The sequence below is a fragment of the Pygoscelis adeliae genome, unplaced genomic scaffold (genome assembly GCF_000699105.1).
Source record: "Pygoscelis adeliae isolate BGI_AS28 unplaced genomic scaffold, ASM69910v1 Scaffold117, whole genome shotgun sequence".
In the NCBI taxonomy this organism is placed as follows: domain Eukaryota; kingdom Metazoa; phylum Chordata; class Aves; order Sphenisciformes; family Spheniscidae; genus Pygoscelis; species Pygoscelis adeliae.
The window spans coordinates 5,688,273-5,697,478 of record NW_008825270.1 but is presented as its reverse complement, the minus strand read 5'-3'; the positions used below and the strand labels follow the sequence as shown (position 1 = coordinate 5,697,478).

The 9,206-nt window shown below is 40.5% G+C and overlaps 1 protein-coding gene across 1 annotated transcript in view; it reads right to left on the bottom strand.

Annotated features, from left to right (window-relative positions):
- Positions 1-9,182, bottom strand: part of PHF21A (PHD finger protein 21A) — a 130,946-nt gene extending 121,764 nt beyond the window's left edge. Inside the window, exon 1 of the mRNA XM_009329732.1 lies at positions 9,065-9,182. The gene's annotated coding sequence lies outside the window, so the exon portion shown is untranslated. The remainder of the gene's footprint in view (positions 1-9,064) is intronic.
- Positions 9,183-9,206: the final 24 nt, after the last annotated feature.

The following is a 9,206-nucleotide window of genomic DNA, read 5'->3' as shown; positions in this document are numbered from 1 at the left end:
AGGAAAAATAAAGGGCATGGTGGGATTCCTCCTTGGGAGAAGAATTGCAGTTGACTCAAGGACAGGTACCTGGTGTTCAGAAACAGCGCAAACCTTGCTAGTGCTTCCCAATTTATTCCTGACCAGAATGTACTCTCTGAAAGGGTAATAGGGGAAGCTCAGGTAGCCACATCCTTTCCATTTGGGGTCACTGACAAGAGCATCCTTAATACAGCAAATTCATACTACACACAACAATAGATTTACATGATAAAGATGCTTATCAGAGACAATTACTGCAAGCTAAGCAGCAGTGAAATAGTAAGGTATCTGGAGCTCCAGCTAGATGCAAATTAGCAAAAAGCTTCGTTATTAGTAATATAGGCCATTGTAGTCCTTTTATAAAGTTATAAAAAAAGGTTTGTTAGTTGGGGGGATGGGGCTGTTTTTTTGTTGGGGCTTTGTTTGTTTGTTTTGTTTTTTAATCCATCACAAGTCAGGTTATTCATATTTCGGACTGAACATCTCAATTGGGGCAGTTTTGTCACACTGGCAAGAAGGAAGAGACAGAGACAAAAAGTATTCCTTGGATACATCAAGGTCTAATTTCTGGCTTTCATGTAAAATTTTGTCATGTTAGCAAATTAAGCAAAAGCCCTGAATAAATAGATTCCAAGCCCTTACAAAGCGTTACAGGAGCTCAATGTGATCCACTTTTTAAAAGAACAGCAAAGACACGGGGAGACAAAGTGCCTGGTGCGAGATCCCCTAAGGGCCAGCAGCAGCATCTTAAAACAGACACCAGATTCTTCAAACTTTGTCAAGTGCTTCAGCCCTGCAAAATCCACTTAAAACTACCTTTTTGGGGGAAAAGAATGAAATCCTGGTACTCTTGATTCAACTGGGAAGCTTCCCATTGACTTGAGCAGGTACAGGATGTCCTCCCAGACCAGGACACATTTGCTGTTATGAGATAAGAAGTACTTATAGAAGAGTTTTTCTTTACAGCTATGCCTCAAACCCTTTTGTACATCCCTATTACCCACATCCCTTATCTAGAATACCCTGATACAGCAGTGTTACAGAGGGCACTGTCGCAGGCTCTCTACAGAGGGTAAAACGTCCTTGAAGGACAAGATACATCATCATTCCACTACGTATAGATTTATCTTGGCTTCTTCTCCTGCCTGTTGTGTAGGCCCAATCAGTCAATGAAAGGGAATTTCATCCTTGCACGGCAACAATGACAGCCTTTCTAATCATGTCAATATACTAATAGTAACTATTTCAGCTAACCATGTGTCCTGTCAGCAATTTGCTCCACACAGGCTGTGAAGGGGCCGGGAACACTTAAAGAAAACTATATTACTAACTGTTTACAAACTCTATTACAGCATATGTAAGGTTTTAGAGGAATCTCTGTATAGATTTACTTTTTTGTATCAGTTTTAAACAGAAGTGTCAGCAATGTACAGTGTGTACAATGCATCAGTGCTGACAAAAATACATTCCCTGCCTCAAAGAAGCTATTACCACCTAAATACCTGCCATATTTATAATCTGTACAGGTGAAGGAGAGAGCAACTTTTTGTTGGTTTGGGTTTTTTTTTTTTTTGCACAACTATGAAGCAAATATGAACTCTAAATTTATTTGAGTGGAATTTCCAGACACTTACTAAAAGAATATTGCCACACAGACCTAGATATAAGCTAGTTATGGTGAATACAAAGAAGCTACTTTCCAACATTATAAGATTGGAGGTCTTGATCCTACCACTACTTACATAGGTTCCGATTTTAGGCATTCAGATATCATCTCTGACTTCTGCGGGCCTTAAAGTAAAATACACATGGCTTTTTGCAAGACTGGAGCTCTAATTAATTTCTCCAAAAACATCGAAGAGGTTTATTTCATATTGTTTGGTGCTTAAAAATAAACCTTTTTTCATTATTATCTCACACAAACTGAACAACAAAGAAATTGACTCGGATCAGTTAAAGTTAAGTGTTTGCTCACTTAAAAATTAAGACAACTGCAGTATCCAAAACCTGGCACGAGACCACAGCAAATACTAAACTTGCTACTGGCCTAACAATTGAAATCAAATTAACGTCCACGTTAACTTAGCAAATCCCACTGAACATTATTAGTTAACGTCTGGCGTGAAAATACACAGTTCTTACAGATATAAAAAAATTAAGCATTCTGAAAGTTACTATTCCTCTACCCCTACTCCAGAAACACTTCACCTTCTTCGACGCGAGTTCAAGCGTAGTGGTCAGGGCTCAAACACACCGGACAAAAACTGCCAGATGCACTCTGCTTCTGGTCACACCTGCCAATACCTGAGTTTGAGACCCTGCGTCTCCTTGGTAACCAGCAATGACGTCACTAACCGCCACAGCAGGAACACAAACCGGCTACCCTGCTCTGCTGCATAAGGCGGCTACGTCATCACTCGACCTCAAGAAACAGAGCAGAGAAGTGAGGTCTTGGCAGGTAAAGAGCTGTTCAAATCCCCCTTCACTCTGACAGAAACCCACTGTGACAGTTGGGTGGCAGTTTGAAAGGAGAACATGGCAGCCATATTGCCAGTAACGGAAGCCTCCTTCTGCCAAATGTCTCCATCCATAACCTTGCCTCGAAAGATTAAGTTTCCAGAATATCAAACAGGATACTTGCAATCACAGATGAAGCAAGGTATTAGTGCAATTATTAATATATTCTTTGTACAAAAACACATAGGCAGTTGGAAGACTTCTCCCATCGACTGCTTTTCCCTAAACATACTACCCAACTATAAACTGTCTTCGACTTGTAAATAAAAATACATGCTGCTGCACAGTAAGAGCGGCACAGCTTTAAGCTGACCAACTAAGAACTGCATAAGGTATCAACGACTGTTTCTAGAACACTACAGCATCTTTCACTTGTCACCCCAAACCTCCAACTTCTGCTCATGAAAACCACAGGTCCCAGGATGTATTAGTATATCACAATCCAGGCAAGCTGTTCAGCTAAAAACACAGCGCTGCATACTGGGGCCTGTAGTTTCCACAAGCCACATTCTTACTGAAGATGAGACCAGATGTAGGCCATATTGCACACTTCCACGGGCCAGCAAACAACATACACATACCGTACAGGGACACTGCTGCTAGTAATCATCAGGAAAGCTGGATCGATATCCAGTTCTCATACGTCAAAGTTAAGAGGACAAAGATTTCAGTAAAAATACACATCAGCTAACCAATAATTCCCAAAGAATAATCAGCAGTTTAGCTACTTTCGAACATGCAGAATGGGCCATAGCTTTTTAACATCTTTATCCTAAAGTGCAGTAAGAATTTTTTTCCCCAAGACTGCTACATTTATTAACATTAAAGAGTATTCTTCTGAATAGCAATAGGAAAAGTATGTTTGGCGAGGGGCATATTCTCCATGTCCAGAATTTAGTAATCTGGAAACAAATTACTCTCTTCCTCCATTTCTACAACGTACTGAAGCAGGAGCTTGCCTCTCTTCCAAAAATAAGCAGAGCTTAGCTGAAAATTAAATAGCTGTATCTCAGCGTAGGCCTCAGAGAAGAATACGCTGTACTTCAGCTCAGTAAAGGGAAGGGCAGCTCCCCCTACCAGTCTGTTCTAAGAAGGTTTTAATCGAGGAAGGAAACAACCAGGGATCAAAATGAATAAGTCCTCCTTTCTTTTCCCTCCCTTTTCCCCGAGCTCTGGATTATTATTATTAAAAAACAATAATATGCATACATAATTCCATCTAAGTACTTGTATGTTTCACTAGTCTTTGTAGAACAAGACAGTCTTTGCAGCATTTCCAGGCTAGCAGGCAGCACCCACAAAAACACTCAAGAGAAAAAGGACCAAGACTATGACCCAAGAGAAAGACAGTGTCCCGTTGCAACAGAAAGACAAACGGTGACACTTCAGTCACCTGAAAGACATCCTAATGCACTTCCCTAGAGAGGCAAGAGGCCTCAGGAGCATCTAAAGGTTTTGTCAATACAGCAATACTGTCCATAGGCCAAAGACAGCTGTTGCCATAGTTACTATCAGCCAGCTTATCAGAAAATAATTATTGCGATTACTCAGAAGTTTTGTTAAAACAATTCAAAGCTTTAATAGGATACCACTTGATCTCTTCAATTAACTATTTGCAACTACGCTTCCTTTGGGATCCACATAGTTAACGACGCTTGGATCTGCAGGGTTGGAGGGGAACAAGGGAAGGAATCAATGTTCCTTCTCCCTTTCACACTGACAGCTTGTATTTCGCAGGCAGAAACAACGAAAATGAACCGACCGTAAGCTCAGCTGCTCTGCTAGAGTTCTCTCACAGGCCTGGAGACCGAGACCAAGCACAGGCCATCTTAGAGTCACAGGCTCAAATCTGCCCTCGTTTGTTTTAACCATTCATGTATCCGTATTCCCATTCAAGAAACACACCGGCTACATTTTCAAAACATATTTCTAGTTACACATGCAATGGTAGAGTCCCTCGCTTAAGAGGCACGCAACACAATTTCTGTAGTAAGTGAACTTGGTAACATTCCCTTTTGTCCTACAAGCACAGTACCGTCAGGTGGAAAGGCAGAATCTGGAGAAAACACATTTTAAGAAATCCAACATTAAAAAAGCATAGAAGCTGTGTGAACATGGCCTACAACAGAGCTCGTGTTAAGCAGAGGCTCACTCCTTAGGTACTATCTATAAATGCATTCCCACCAGTAACAACAAACATCAGGCTAGGGCTGGGGGGGGGGGACAGTTCTGGTGTGGGTTTTTTAAAGCATGCCTTGAGCATACAATCTCTAACCAAAGCGTAAGTGTTCGCAATAACAATGAATAAGAAATCTCAGGTAAGAGGGAACGAATAATAGGTCAAATTATCTAGGCAAAGAGCTTTTAAGGCACAGGCTACTTGATAATTCCAGCAGAGATATTAAAATGATGTAAACAGTAAAACAGAAAATAAATGCTGCAGAGAAGCCTACGCCAAGGAGCGCATTCTTTCCTTAAAAGCCCGGGACGATCAAAGTATTAAAACAAAAGATTCTGTGGTAAAGTTGGGGCTTTGTTAGGGGAGTAGGCATGGCAATCGTCTCAGACCGAAGGAAGGGACCTTTCAGAACTTTCTACAGCTTTAAAAATTACTTTAAGGACAGGTGATTCTAATTGTAAAGTCTAATTGTCACGCAAGTGCACCTTTCCTCAGCACTAAGTACATTTTTAAAACCTCTTTTGATTTTTGTACATTTTATAGCCATTCTATATCTACACTCACCACTTTGCTTTTGTGAGGTTTTGACATAACAAAAGCAGACTCAAACAAACTTAAAATCATACTTTACCAATTTTAATTCCGTGAGGAACTTGGTAAGGTGCAGGAGCCATAAATTATTTAAAACTTATAAGAGAGACACAGGGGTTGTTTTTTTTTTTTTTAATGAGACTGTATTTGCAATAAGAAAAAAAAAAGGAAAATAAGAAAATATGAAGTTCCTCTCCCTCAAATGTAAATAAACTTCTTTTTTACCTGCATAATGCATATCTCTACCACCAGCACAAGCCAGACAGTGGCTTTGTGCTGTAGTGAACATGAAATATTAATGCAAGATACCTATAAAAACTATCCTTCAGTTCACCCTCTATTTACAGGGTACAGAAGTAAATATCTTGCCCCTTGCATTCAGCAGACATCTCAAAACCCCTGCACACTGCCCCACCTTTCCAGTATATGGTTTGTTCCTAAATAACCTTTGTGCAGTTAAAATACATCAGAAACAGGATGTGAGCTGCTTTCTGGCACAGAGTAATTGAACAAGGGCAATTCACGAACGTACAGGAGCCAGGCCTTTTGTGGAGTCTTACACTTCCAGTATACTGCTACACATGTGACTGCACAGTTGTAAGCATAAAGGGCGAAGGGGACAGTAAAGAAATACTATTAGAAGCTTAATAATAGGTTTTTAGCGCTGCCCCTTCTACACAAGGAGCCTCTCCTGAAGGCTGGTCTGCTTTACAGCTCACATCACCATGCGATGGTCCTCCGAAAAGCAAAGCCCTATCACACTACGAAGTTTTCTGGAAGATTTTAAACAAGCAAAACCAACAAACAAACCCAAAACAATAGTAAAAAGGTTAAGTCACCAACATGTGTTTCTCACATGATGTTCATCTTGAGTTTCTGGTACCCACGCAAAATGCCCGTAACACACGAAATAAGAGTCTATCAAGGTTCTTACAAACTGGTACTGAAATGCAAGAGAAATCTCTGTTGTAAACAAATTCCAGCAGTATCAATTCATTTGATCGAATAAAGTTCTTCAGGGCTTTGAGAATAAGTATAAAGGAACTGAACAGCTACGATGTGTTCATATGCAATTATGACCATTATAAACAAACTGCATGAACAACCCAAGTGATAGCCGGGCTCACAATTAAAGCTTTCCAACTGCACACAGAATTTCACAACTTTATAAGGCACCATAAAAGAAAAAACCAAAAAACACAAAAATGCATGAAGACTGTCTCCTTTGTACAGATCCAGTCCAAGGATATTTTTTTTTTTAATTATAATTTCTACAGTGACGTTTAACAGACACACACAAAACCTCATCCCTAAAAAAGAGAAGTAAAGTTGGCGTAAGAACTATTTAGGCCCAATGCTTGAAACACAGCTGAAGCTGAATGGCCTAGGGTGAAGAAAGATCTTTACAAAACCTAAACTGAAAGCAGAGATCTTACTGTTGAAGCTGGAAAACACAACAGCTTTTTTCTCTGAGCCGCATAAGTTTCAGTTTCTTACTTTTGCTTTAAGTTCTTTGAAGGAAAGTTTCCTATTTTCATCTCCTACAGGGAGAAAACCACTTTCAACTGCCTTCTTCCACCTCACAACAAATCCAGTTCAGGATGCACATACAGAAGAGCAAAGATTAAAAGCTTTCAGGTAGAAATCTTATAATGACTAATGGTAAAATAATTATTAATAACAAAATATTCCTTAACGTGACATTTTGAATTATACACCATGTTAGCTTTGTTAGTTAACCAAAAAAAGCACTAAAACCCATAATGGGATCCACTCCAAGTTTCTTGTCGCTCAGGTCAGTACGGCTAAAAACTGGGGGTATGACATAGTTGACATCCCGCTAGTGGTAAGTACTCAGTGAGCAAGCACCTACCTTCTGCTGGACAACCAGCCTCTTAACACCTTGAAGTGAGACTCTATACATGCTACTATGCAACATGAAATCAATGGATAAAGAGGTTGCTTCATACTCCCTCTGTATCAGCTCAAACTTCCAGCTGATGTAACTATCGTAAAATAATCTGATTTCTCTACCACAGTAAGGTTGAAAGGTTTAAAAACATGCGAGAAGCACTTCAGCTTTTTTTTTAAATACAGTTTTAAAGTTTCACTTACTGAGCTACAGAATTCCTTTCTAGAAAATAATAATAAAAAATGCCCCCAAAGAAACAGTTTCATTCAGCTATCGTGAAACATGCCCAGATATAAATAAAATTCCCAAAGCCTGTGATCTTTCCACTAAAGTGTGGTAATTAACTTCTCCAACTAATATGGGTAGTTATGTACATTTTTTGTTTCTTTCTTTAAGATCCTGTTCTTACTAATAATTTAATGTCACTATTTAAATATAAACGATAAAGTTATATTATACACAATCACTAACAAGCTTAATATAAAAGTTTTAGCATTATGCATTAACCGGGTAGAAGTCATGAATTTTAGATTTCTAGGGTTGGTGTTTCCCCCCCGGCTTTGAAAAGCGTGCTATTTTCTTCACAAATTAAGCCCCAAAATAAGCCTCTTTTCATCAAAGTTAAACATTCCCCCGCTATGTAGCATATCCAGCCTCACCAGCTAGCTCCGGGCAAGCACAGGAAAGCCAGAGGAAGCTGACTTACAAAACTGAAACTAAGCAGGTGTCTTCATTGTTACAAGTGAGCACAATGAAGGAAAAAAAAGAAGTAAAGAGACAGCCAAAATCCTTTCTGATACCTGAAAATCTACAGCTAAGCAAAACAGATGTATCTATCTATCGATATGGGTGTACGGGAGTATCTGTCCTTTAACCTGATAATGAGCAACAGCATATCTAGTTAAGAAAACTTCACTGGCCCAAAGGAGCCTACCTACCCCTTACTAGAGCCCTGCCATGACTGAGCGCATGTCCCCACCTGATTTTTCCACGCTCAGACCTACCTACTGTACATCACAGTACACAACTTTCTCGTGACACGCAAGTTATTACCCCCCAGTGGGACCTTTTTACATGCAGTCTCCACAGTGAACAAAAGTTCATTGTCAAGCTCAGCGCTTGGGCCCAAACAAACATCCAGGGGGTAAGAGGGGGAGAAAGAGGGGAAGTGCTCCTATCCACAATTGCAAGATTTGCAGGCAATCACCGTTACTTACAATTAAAAAGTGGGAACAGGTGTAGCAGATACCATACTTTGATAGCTGAACAAAGAATATTACAGCACGTGACTGAAATGTGATGACATTTGTTCACCAATCAAAAACAAAAGCCACTCTCCAATGGCACTCTTTTTTTTTACCCCCAAGAATTAGGAACTTGGAAATCTCTCCATATTGAAACACATCTGTTCATAGCCTCATTTTTTGACACTTGAGAAGTTGAATGAAGAGCTCCATGCATTAATCCAATACGAATTCACCTAAAAACCTCGGTGTACAATCCCATCAGCACCCACCAAACTGCAGAGGTGGTTGGGGGAAAAGCTCTACCGACAGCGAAGCTCGGAATAATAAAGAAAAGAAAAAACAAAACACACAACACCACAAAAAAAAACAAAAACAAACGCAGAAAGGCAAGTGAAGAAAGGAGCATGCACAAGAGGACTACACCAAATGGCAGAGTCCCACATAGAGCCCCACTCCACCTACACAGGCGCAGGAGGGAGGGAAAAAATAAAAATAAATAAGTGGCCGTCCCCAATGCCGGCAGCCGTGCCGGAGCAGGAGTGGGTGCCGGAGCAGGAGTGGGAACCCCCGGCGGCGCCCCGGCCCCGAGCTCCGTACCTGTGCGGGAAGGGCAGCCCCAGGGCGAGGGGGGCAGGCCCGGCTCCAGAATAACAAGTTGCAGAAGAAACGGAATTTTCCCGGCGCTGCTCGGGCCACAAAGACGAATGAAAGGAGGGAGGGGAAAAAAAAAAAAAAGCCA